The 12,783-nt window shown below is 37.9% G+C and overlaps 1 pseudogene; it reads left to right on the forward strand.

The window, feature by feature from the left end:
• Positions 1-1,017: 1,017 nt before the first annotated feature.
• On the forward strand, positions 1,018-2,251 carry LOC112934508 (C-terminal-binding protein 2 pseudogene; annotated as a pseudogene).
• Positions 2,252-12,783: the final 10,532 nt, after the last annotated feature.

The following is a 12,783-nucleotide window of genomic DNA, read 5'->3' on the forward strand; positions in this document are numbered from 1 at the left end:
ACATTAAGTGAAAAAGCACTTGTATGTATGTGTGTATATATAATACCAGTTGTGTAGGTAACATGACCACAATTTTACACAACAAAAATTATACGCACATGTATAAATAAACTTATACATATAATTACACACAAGTATACAAGTATATAAAGATGGAGATAAGTTATTCTAAAATGTGAATGGTATTATTGCTGGCAAGCTCTCAGATCATTTTTATTTGCTTCTTTTTTATTTTTACATATTTTCTAATTTTCTACACTGTCTTATGAGTAGAGAGAAAACATTCAAAATCACAAGCTACAATAAAAAGCTAAAAAAAAAAACAAACCAAGAATAATTTATACTGTGAACTCTGTGCCTCTATTGTGAAGCAGAGACATAGAACAAAAGAACAAAAGAAATGGCTCCTTCCTCCCACAGGCCATTGTGCGGGGTCTGACCCCGGGAGCCAAGGTCAGTACAACACCACCCACACCCACAGGGTTGTTGGCGTGCCTGTTGGTCCCAGGACAGGACCAGGAAGGAGCCGTGAGACAAGGCAGGACCCTGAAGTGGGGCCCAAACCAGCACCTACGGCCCAGAGCCTAAACAGAGTTCCATCGCCCTAAATAATTTTAAGCCAATAAACCCAGATTCCCTTAAAAAGACAAACAGCCCTTTGTGTGAACGATAGCATACAGACAGCTTTATATTGGGTTCATAGTGACATAGTGCCATGCACTCCTGCTCATTCTCTTCAATTCTTAGGGGACTGCTCTTTGCCTTTTGAACCAGAGGGTTGCCAACTTCCATAAAGGATGGCCCTTCTGGTCCCTAGGTGGCTCAGCTGGTTGAGTGATGGCCTTTTGGCTTGGGCTCAGGTCAGGATCTCCAGGTCCTTCCATCCCTTAGGCTCCAAGCTCAGTCTGTTGGAGATTCTCTCCCTCCTCTTCCCTCGGCCCCTCCAACCCTCCCCAACTCCTGTACTACAAATAAATAAGATAAAATTTTTTTTTAATTTAAAAAAAATATGGTCTTATGGATAAGCACAAAATCAAGAGACAGCAATTGGACAGAATTTGTGAACTTATTCACCCCCAGATCAAGAATACCCCCCTGCATCCCTGCCCTCTGGTGGTGCTGCTCAGTGGCACAGACCACAGCATGGAGATGTCAATCCTGGGGGCCCTGGCCACCGTGGCCTTCTGTGATGCATGTGCCATACCATCACCCTTACCAGGGAGGACCTGGAGAAGCTCAAAGCCTAGAGAGTGATCCTGCAGATCTGCAGCGGCTATGACCATGTTGACCTCAAGGCTGTTGGCCAGCTCAGGATCACCACGTGCACTACTGCACCCGGGGCAGCGGAAGAGATGGCTGACTCCAGCATCTCCCACATCCTTCACATGTACCTCCAGGACTCGTGGTTGTACCAGGTGCTGCAGGAAGGCACACTGGTCCAGGGTGTTGAGGAGATCCAGGTGGATACCTCACAAGCAGCCTGCGTCCACGGGGAGATGCTGGGCCTCATCGGCCTTTGTTGCACAGGGCAGGTGGCTGCTGTTCCAGTCAAGGACTTTGGATCCAGCAGCATATTTTAGGAGCCCTACTTCCAGGATGGAGCAGAGCAGTCCCTGGGTGTGCAGAAGGTCTGCGCCCTGCAGGATTGGCTGTGTGAGAGCGACTGCGTCTCCCTGTCCTGTAATCTCAGTGAACATCACCACCACCTCACCAAGGACTTTACTGGAAAGCACAGGAGGCATGAAGCATTCCTTGCGAATGCTGTCCACAGTGGGCGGGTGAATGAGCAAGCCTTGGCCTAAGCCCTCAAGGAAGGCAGGACACAAGGGGCAGCCCTCGAAGGGCATGAATCTTAGCCTTTCAGCTTTGCTCGGTGTCCCTTGAAAGATGCACTGAATCTCACTTGTAAGCCCCACATAGCTTGGTGTAGTGAGCAGCTGCCACCGAGATCTGCCTGCTGGGCAATCACAGGTCACGCAAGATGCTGTGAACAAGGAATTCTTTGTCACAACAGCCCCCTGGCCAGGAACAGATCGACAAGCAACTCCTGCAGAGCCCAGAGCACCGCAAACGGCTACTTACCAGACAGTGTGGGTGTAGCTCCCAGAGGATGGGGTGCAGCCCAGGAAGGGGTGGTCCCCAGAGGCAACCCAGGGACCCATAACCTATAGGGGCACACCCTTCCCAAGCTCCCTCTCCCAACCAGCTTACAAAACATGGGGGCAGTAGAGAGCACCGCAAGGAGCAATAGCAGAAATGACAGTCAGTAACCATTCAGACAAACCCGGGACCAAGAGACAGTGAAAAATAGATGAACTAAGAAAAGGAATTTGGCCATCTTTTTAACTGATTCCAGACATATGCGTCATTGATATTGCAGGGTGAAAAGGGCTGGAAGCCAAGACATGGGAAAGCTGAAGCTGTCTTCTGGTTACAGAAGCGCTGAAAGACTAGGACATGATTTATTAACGACCAACCTCTCTTATGATGTGCTACGCTCTTCATCTGTGCATCAAATCACAAAAAATAAAAAAATTTAAAAAAAATTTAAAAAAATTTTTTTCATTCATCAGTCCTTTGGGCACAGCAGGTCCTGAACACCTTGCTTCTAGAGTGTTGTTTCAGGAGTCCCAAAAAAAATCAAAACAAAAAAATACTAAGAGGAAATCTCCATCCTATGACTCTTGTCTTTTCAGTCCATGTCAGCTGGTGAACTCTTTTGCTAATAGGAAGATTAAATTACTACAAAATGGGGAGAAAATTGTGCCTGTGTTTGACAACTGCCAGCATAGGATCCAAGATCAGACGGGCTCCTTACAGAGTCTCTCTCCCATGTGAACTGCACCCTGAGCAGGCAAGTTGGTTGTGAATTCAGTAATACCTTCCAATGATGGGGGAAAAATGGGGGGGAAGAACTAAGTTTCACAAGCTGTTGTACTCAAGTATATTTTCTCAGCTTTAGATCCTCAGCTACTTTATTGAGTGGAAATCTTGAGCTAAAAGTGTTCAAGAAAAATAATGTTACATTTCCTTATGTCTCAGGAAACACTTGTTATGGTAACTTGTCAGATTGTCTATGAACTAATCCGCTTTTTTAGACATTGATGAAATTTTCTTCATGTGGTATCTTATACAAGAACACTAATGGTGCATTATTAGATGTGATTGATTTTATCAAATCCTATTAGATTCATATCAACTAGTTACATGTTATATTCATAGTCTTTTTTAAATCATCGCCTTTTGGTGATTGATTTGATGATGGCCTATTTTGAGACATTGTATAGATACATTCCTGTTTCTGTGACAAAAAAAAAAAAGAGTTTAAAATTGTCCCCAAAATAAATAATGGCTATCAGAAATGTTTTGTTCTAGTGTGGGTTACCATTACTGTATTTATTCATTGCAAAGGTGGACATTTAACGTTCAGTGTAGTTTTCAATAAGAAAAATAATAAAAATTTGTTTAAAAAAAGAACAAAGAAAAAATAAATAAATAAAAAAATAAAAAAAGAACAAAGAAAAAAAAGAACAAAGACATGAACAAGAGTATTCCATGTAGAGATACTCTGTACGTGTATTTATGTATGTATATGTATAATGTGCATATTCTTTATGTATATATCTATGAATATTTATGTGTGTGTGTGTTTCCACTTCATTTATCTCTGGATTTGCTCTTTTTTGTCACACGACCATAGGCCAACCAATGGCTCGGAGCTTTCATTTCTTCTCTTTTGAGGACATAATTCCTACTATTTGGTGTTGCTAACAGGATTAGAGATAACACATAAAAATATGGAAATAGTCTAGAATATTATGGCTGTTCAATGAATAGTAGCTGTTCTCACTGTCATCTACATTCTGCCTTATACTGTTATATTTTGATTTGTCATGTCTATATTAATTATAATTGCCGTGAGGACAAGAATCATTTCATTTCCTGTAGCACTAAGCATAAAGTTTTGCTACAAGCAAGTCTTCTGACACATAAAAAATAGAAAGACATTCCATACTTACAGATTGGAAGAACAAATATTGTTAAAATGTCTATACTACCCAAAGCAACCTACACATTCAATGCAATCCCTATCAAAATACCAGCAGCATGTTTCAAAGAAACAGAATAAACAACCCTAAAATTTGGATGGAACCAGAATATAAGAAATAGTGAAAGGGATTATAAGGGAAAGGAGGGGAACTAAGTGGGAAAGATTAGAGAGGGAGACAAACTGGGAGGGAATCCTGACTCTGGGAAACAAACTGAGGGTTGCAGAAGGGGAGGAGGATGGGAGGATGGGGCAACTGGGTGATGGGCACTGAGGAAGGCACGTGATGAGATGAGCATGGGGTGTTATACCATATGTTGGCAAATCAAACTTAAATAAAAACAAATGTAAAAAAACAAACTGGATGGAACCACAAAAGACCCCAAATAGACAAAGCAATCTTGAAAAAGAAAATCAAAGCTAGAGGCATCACAATTCTGGACTTCAAGTTATATTACAAAGCTGTAGTCATCAAAACAGTATGGTACTCGCACAAAAACAGACACGTAGATCAATTTAATAGAATAGAAAACCCAGAAATAAATCCACAGCTATTAACCAACAAAGCAGAAAATAATATGCAATGGGAAAAAGACTTCTCAACAAATGGTGTTGAGAAAACTGGACAGCAATATGCAAAAGAACCAAACTGTACCACTTTCTTATACCATTACACAAAAATAAATTTAAAATGGATTAAAGACCTGAATGTGAGACCTGAAACCATCAAAACCCTAGAAGAAAACACAGGCAGTGGCATGGCCATAGCAACTTCTTACTCTAATCTAGAGGCAAGGGAAACAAAAGCAAAAATAAACTATTGGGATTACATCAAAATAAAAAGCTTCTGCACAGTGAAGGAAACAATCAACAAAATTAAAAGGCAGCCTACAGAATGGGAGAATATATTTGCAAATGACATATCTGGTAAAGAGTTAATATCCAAAATATATGAAGCACTAATACAACTCAATACCCTCCAAAAAACAAATAATCCTATTAAAATGGGCAGAAGATATGAATAGACACTTCTCCAAAGGCATTCAGATGGCCAACAAACATATGAAAAGATGTTCATCATCACTCATCACCAGGAAAGTGCAAATCAAAACCACAATACAGTATCACTTCATACCATCAGAATGGCTAAAATAAAAGACAAAAGAAACAACAGGTGTTGGTGAGGATGTGGAGAAAAAGGAACCCTCTTGTATTGTTGGTGGGAATGCAAACTGGTATAGCCACTGTGGAAAACAGTATGGAGGTTCCTCAAAAAGTTAAAAATAGAACCACTCTATGATACAGGAATTGCCCAAAATATACAAAACAAAACAAAACAAACAAAAAACCACACCACTAATTCAAAAGGATCCATGCTCCCCTATGTTTATAGCAACATTATTTACAATAGCCAAATTATGGAAGCAGCCCCAGTGTCCGCTGATAAATGAATGGATAAAGAAGAAGTGACATATATATAATGGAATATTATTCAACCATAAAAAATGAAATCTTGCCATATGCAATGACGTGGATAGAGCTAGAGAGTATTGTGCTAAGTGAAATAAGCCAGTCAGAGAAAGACAAATACCATATGATTTCACTCATATGTGAAACTTAAGAAAAAAAAAAAACAAATGAGCAAAGGGGGAAACAATAAGAGAGACAAAGCAAGAAACAGAGTCTTAACTACAGAGAACTAATAATTATCAGAGGGAAGGTGGGTGGGGGAATGGGTTAAATAGGTGATAGGGATTAAGCAGCACACTTGTGATGAGCATGAGTGAAGTATGATTTGTTGAATCAACCACTACATTGCATCACTAATATGACACTGCATGTTAACCAACTGGAATGAAAATTAAAAAAAAAATTAAGTACAAGTCTTCAATTAAATATATAAAATAAAAAATAGATGATTATAGAATTCTTGAAAAATACTCCCAATTCAATTAGATCAAACTAGAGCCACATATAACATCAGGAGGCTCTCATACAACAGGATACAGGTACAGTCACTCACAGTGTTATCTCTCCCTCATAACCTCAGAATATTATGGATAATGCTAGGCTTAGAATTCCTTCTCAAAAGAATTCTTTTGGGTTGCCGGGGTGGCTCAGTCATTTAATTTTCCAATTCTTGATTTGGGCTCAGGTCATGATCTCCAGTTATGAGATCAAGCCCCCCCCCCCCCCCAGCCTCCATCCAGATCCATGCTAGGCATGGAGGCTACTCAAGATTCTCCCTCTCCCTCTCCCTCTTCCCCACTCCCTGCCTCATGCATGCACCTTCTCTCAAGAATAAATAAACAAAATCTTAAAAAAAGAAAACAATTCAAGTAGAAAGCACTGCTTAAAGTAAGTTTGTTCTATCAAATATTTATCATTTAGGACAGAGAAATTTTAAAATTAGGGGAAAGCATTTACCTATACTAATTATATTTCTCTTCTGTCCTCTAAAACCATAGATTTTTCTGATTTTCAGAAAGAGTGTGTGTGTGTGTGTGTGTGTGTGTGTGTGTTTCAAACTATAATTGCCTTCAAAATAAACAGACAAACCAAACAAAACACAAACAGATTCATAGATACAGGAGATATACTGTTGGTTACAAGAGGGGAGGGGTTGGGGGCATGGGCACCATACCAAGAGTATCAAGAGATAAAGGCTTCCCATTATAAAATAAAAGAGTTATGGGGATGAAACATATAGCACAGGGAATATAGTCAATATTAAAATAACTTTGTATGGTGACAAATGGCAACTAGTCCTATTGTGGGGATCATCTCATAACATATAAAATATCAAGTCTCTATAATGTACACCTGAAACTAATACGATTTTTAAAATCAAATATGCATCAATTTTTTAAAGAGTTCTATATACTGAAGAAATCTTGAAAACAGAATAAAAGGATAAAATCATATTTATATTCTATATGAGACTGCCCACCAAACCACATATCTCTTAACTCACAATTACATTTTCTTTTTCCAATGATTAATTTTCAGATTATTTCATATATTTCTACATTGCAACTACAAGATCATTTTATAAATTATATGTCATTTTTGCACATTTTAGGAGATGCTTACTAAACCACAACTGAGTGGAAAAAAGAAAGGTTTTTGGAAGTAGAGGGCTGACATTTAAGTTGCAGGTCTCCCAAGGACTGACTTTCCTCATCTGTAGAATATAAATAAAAATACCGCTTATGCAGTAGGAAATATTTAGTCTGTGTATAAATGAGATTGTAAATTTAGAATGATTTTTAAGTGACACCATGTTCTTGTTATCACCGACATCTTAAATATACACTCACACCACCCTACATTTGTGCTTTGTGACACTTAATTTTGTAGTTGACACACAGATGTTGTCATACAGTATTATATTAGTTTCAGGTGTACAATATAGTGATTCAACATCTATATACATTATACTGTGATGACTAAAATAAATCTAGTTCCCATCTGTCACCATACAAAGTCATTACAATATTGTTAACTATATTCCCTATGCTACACATCGCATCCCTGAGTCTTATTTATCTTATCATTGGAAGTGTGTATCTTCTAGTGCCCTTTTTCTATTTTGCTGATCCCACACTCTCCTCCCCTCTGGCAACAACCAGACTCTTATCTGTATCCGAGTTCCTGGTTTGTTTTGTTTGTTCATTTGCTTTCCTACATTCCACATACGACTGAAATCATACAGTATTTGTCTGTCTTTGGCTGACTTATTTCACTTACCATAGCACCTCTAGGTCCATCCAGGTTGTGCAAAAGGCAAGATTTCATCCTTTTCTTAGAGTCATATCCATTGTATATATACCACATCTTTATCCATTCATTTGTCAACGGACACTTAGATCATTTCATCTGTTGGCTAGCGTAAGTAATACTGCGATAAGCATAGGGGTCCATGTATCTTTCCAACTTAGTGTTTCCATTTCTTCAAATAAGTACCCAGAATTAGATTAGTGGATTGCATGCTGGTTGTATTTTTAATTTTCTGATACTCTTTACCATAGTGGCTCCACCATTTTGCACTCCCAACAAGAGTGCACAGAAATTCTCTTTCCTCTGCATTTTTGTCAACACTTGTTAGTTCTTGGCTTTTTAATAATAACCTTTTTTTTTTGAAGATTGTATTTATTTATTCATGAAAGACACACAGAGAGAGGCAGAGACATAGGCAGAGGGAGAAGCAGGCTCCTTGAGGGGAGCCTGATGTGGGACTCGATCCCGGGACCCCAGGTTCACACCCTGAGCCAAAGGCAGATGTTCAACCACTGAGCCACCCAGGTACCCAATCATAGCCTTTCTGACGAGTGTAAGGGGTTAGCTCATTGCAGTTTTAATTTGCATTTCCTTAATAATTAGTGATGCTGAGCATCTTTTTATGTGTCTGTTGGTCATCTGTATGTCTTCTTTGAAGAAATGTCTGTTTGGGTCTTCTGCCGATTGTTTAATTAGATTGTTTTTTTTTTTAATATATACTGAGTTGTGTGAGTCCTTTATATATTTTGGATGTTAACCCTGTATTAGTTCTATCACTTGCAAATATCTTCTTCCATTCCATAGGTTACCTTTTTGTTTTACTAATGGTTTCCTTCACTGTGCAAAAGCTTTTTGATTTTGATATAGTCTCATCTGTTTATTTTTGGTTTTGTTTCACTTTCTCTTTCAATCTTTAATCCATTGTGAACTTCTTTTTGTATATAGTGTAAGAAAGTGGTCCAGTTTCATTCTTTTGCATTTATTGTCCAGTTTTCTCAAAACCGTTTATTGAAGAAACTGACTTTTCTCCATTGAATATCCGTGCCTCTTTGTTGAAGATTAAGTGGTCATATATTTCCAGACTCTCTATTCTGTTCTATTAAACTATGCGTCTGTTTTTCTACCAGTACCATACTATTTTGATTGCTATAAACTTGCAGTATAGTTTGAATTCAGGGAATTGGTACCTCCAATTTTGTTCTTTCTCAAGATTGCTTCAGTTCTTCAGGGTCTTTTATGACTCTATACAAATTTATGATAATTTGTTGTAGTTCTGTAAAATATGTCACTAGTATTTTCTTGAGGATCACACTGAATCCATAAATTGCTTTAGGGAGTATGAACATTTTAACAATATTAATTATCCTAATCCATGAATATAGTTTATCTTTTCATTGGTTTATGTCATCTTCAGTTTCCTTTATCAGTGTCTCATAGTTTTCAGAGTACAGATCTGTCATCTCCTTCTTTAAATTTGCTTCTAGGTATTTTATTACTTTTGATGCCATTGTAAATGGGTTTGTTTAATTTCTCTTTCTGCTAATTCATCATTAGTGTATAGAAATTCTACAGATTTATGTATACTAAATTTGTATCCTTAACTTCACTGAATTCACTTATTAGCTCCAATAGTTTTTAGTGGTATTCTTAGGGTTTTATATATATGTATATAGCACCATGCACCCTGCAAATAGTGACAGTTTTACTTTTTTTTCCAATTCAGATGCTTCTTATTACTTTTTCTTGTCTAATTGCTGCAGCTAGGACTTCCAGTATTATGATGAATAGCAATGGCAAGAATCAGCATCCTCATCTTATTCCTAATCTTAGATAAAGTTTTCAGCTTCTTGCTGTGGAATATAATGTTAGCCGTGGGTTTGCCATTTGGCCTGTATCATTTTGAGGAATGCCCCCCTCTTTGTTAAGAGTTCTTATTATAAGTGGATGTTAAATTTTATCAAATGCTTTTTCTACATCTATTGAGAAGATCATATGATTTTTATCTTTCATTTTGTTAATGGGATGTATCACATTGATTTGGAGTTACTGAGCCATTTTTGTATCCCTGGAATAAAATCTTGTTTGATCATAGTGTATAACCCTTGTAATATATTATGAATTGGTTTGCTAATATTTTATATTTTGTTAAGGAATTTTGCATCTATGTTCATCACGGATATTCGCCTGTAACTTTTCTTTCCTTTCTTCCTTCCTTCCTTTTTTTTTTTTTTTCTTTTTTCGTGGTATTTTTGTCTGGTTTGGTATTATGGTAAAGCTGGCCTTTTAAATGAGTTTGGAAGCATCTCTTCCTCTTCAATTTTCTGTAAGAGTTTGAGAAGGATAGCTATTAATCTTTCTTTAAATGTTTCATAGAACTGATTTGTGAAGCCATCTGGACTTGGACTACTGTTTGTTGGGACTTTTTTGATTACTGATTCAATGTCATTACTAGTATTCAGTCTGTTCAGATTTTCTACTTTTTCTTGATTCAGTCTGGAAAAATTGTATTTTTTTCTAAGTTGTCTGATTTATTTCACTGTTTGTTGTAATCTCTTACAATCCTTTGTATTTCTGTGTTACCAGTTGTAACTTCTCCTCTTCCAGTTCTGATTTTATTTATTTAAACCTTCTCCCTTTTTTCCTTGATGAGTCTTGCAGCAGGTTTATCAATTTTGTTTTATCTTTTCAAAGAGTCAGTTCATAGTTTTGTTGATTGTATTGTGTTGCCTATCATGTGATCTATTTTGGAAAATGTTTCACGTGCTTTTGAAAAGAACATGCATTCTGCTGTTTTGGGATGCAATGCTCTATATCTGCTCTGTGTGACAGGGAGGAAAGCCACTAGGTAGGTGTGTAGTGCTAGGGCAAGTGGTTTGGGCAAAGTGAAACCACCAGAGAATGCCAAAGCAGGATGGACAGTGCTACCACAGTAGATGGAGACAGTCAGAAATGATGTCTGCCCACACTGGGCCAGCTAGGTGTAAGGGAAGTGAAAAAAAAAAAAAAAAGAAAGAAAGAAAAAAGGAAAGAAAAGAAATGACATTTGTCAGTGTTTTTATCCCTGAAGAACATTCCAACAGATTTGTGCCACTTCAACACATGCCCTAGAATTTGTCAATGGATCTTCTTTGCATGTAACTCAGGTACCTTTCAAACTGCTCCCTCTGTGGTGACTTGGATTGTGAGGTTGTGTGCATGCCCTTTAGGGGTACAGTCTCACTTCCCTATCTCCCTCTAGCTTTCCTGGTCGTAAGTCTCCTTGGTTTTAAAAGCCAGACATTATAGGGAGTCATCATTCCAGTTCAGGTCCTCCAGGCTGTGGAGCCCAGTTTGGAGGCTCAGACCCCTCATTCCTCAGGGGGAACCCAGATGTTTGTGACATCCTTCCCACTTTTGAGTAGTCGTGCAAGATATGTGAGTCTTAAACAGACCACATCCCCCACCTCTCCTACCCATTTCAATGTGGCTTTTTCTTTATAGCCTTAGTTATGTACATCTATTCTGCTAGTCTTCAGTTCATTCTCAGAAATAGTTGTTCTATTAATTGAAGATTTTGGTGTGTCCATGGGAGGAGATCTTTCTACTCTGCCATCTTGATCTACTTGTATTTAAATACAATATTAGACGAACCATAATCTTGCTCAATCTATGTCTAATCTCATCACATATCAAGTTCCTTTTGGAGTTTCTGCTCCAGTTTTTTGTTTTTCAGTCCCTTCCTTATACTTCTATGTTCTCTACTACCACAAACAGTGGTCAACATTGTTTTCAGTGCCTCGGTGCTTTTCCTTCTCCTTTTGCCTTCTTAACTTCTCATCATTCCAGTCCCAGCTTAAATGTCACTCTTTAAAGAAGTCTCACTAGATATTTCTGAATCAATGAAATTTCCCTACTCTATTTTAGTAATGCATCAAGTAGCTTTTCTTCATTGATACTGTCACATTTTTTTCCCACATGATGCCTGTTAGTCACTCAACAAACAATTACAAGAATGATGAATAAGAAGCTCTTTATAGGCCTGAGTTAGATTAGACTGAGGATCAAAAACAAGATCTGGCTAACTCCAGTGCCAGTCCATTAAGCAGTGTGCTATATTATTAGCTATATGACTCTGGGGAAATTATTTAACTTCCTTTGTTTGTTCTCTCAAGAGACTTTTGGTTATAATAGGAACTATCTTAAAGCAGTGTAAGTCAAATTCATTGGCTCACATAGCTGGAAAGAGAATTTCCCCAGACTCTAACCTCCTATATTTAACCCACAACAGTATCTATTTCTGCAGACTCTGTCTTTCTTCCTATTACTAGAAGTACTATTTTCTTGTAAAATCCTTCTGCACTTGTCCCCTTAATTCCATTTTCCTCTCCCTTGCTCAGGGAACTTGATCCAGCAATTCTTCTCTCTTACTCATTCACCATCATTATTCTTTTCTTCTAGCTTATTCTTATTGATATACAAATGTGCTATATAATCTCTTCTCTTAAAAAAGAAAAAAAATTTAAAAAACCGTAATCCTTCTTTCCAGCCAAATGCCGCCTTATTTATTTGTTTCCCTTCACAGCAAAAATTCACAACAAAATTGCTTATCCTCACTGTCTGCTAATTATTCTTTTCCTATGATTTCTTAGGTACATTCTAGTCAAGATGTGCTCCAGCTATTGCACTTAAACTACTTCCAGGAATTTCTCGTATCAAGGCTCTAAGTGGCTTCCATGCTGGCCAATTTGACACAGTTGATCATGCCTTCATCCTGGACCTACTTTCTTCACTTACCTGACAGAGCACCACCCTCTACTGGTTTCCCTCCCACTTTACAGTTCATTTTTTTCTCACAGGGATTCCTCTGCAGCTCTATCTATGACCTCTAAATATTGGATTATCCCAGAACTCTATTCTTGGATTTTTCTCTACCTTCATATATTGCTTTGGCAAACTCCTCCATTTTCATATTATTA

The sequence above is a fragment of the Vulpes vulpes genome, chromosome 13 (genome assembly GCF_048418805.1).
Source record: "Vulpes vulpes isolate BD-2025 chromosome 13, VulVul3, whole genome shotgun sequence".
Taxonomy (NCBI): Eukaryota; Metazoa; Chordata; class Mammalia; order Carnivora; family Canidae; genus Vulpes; species Vulpes vulpes.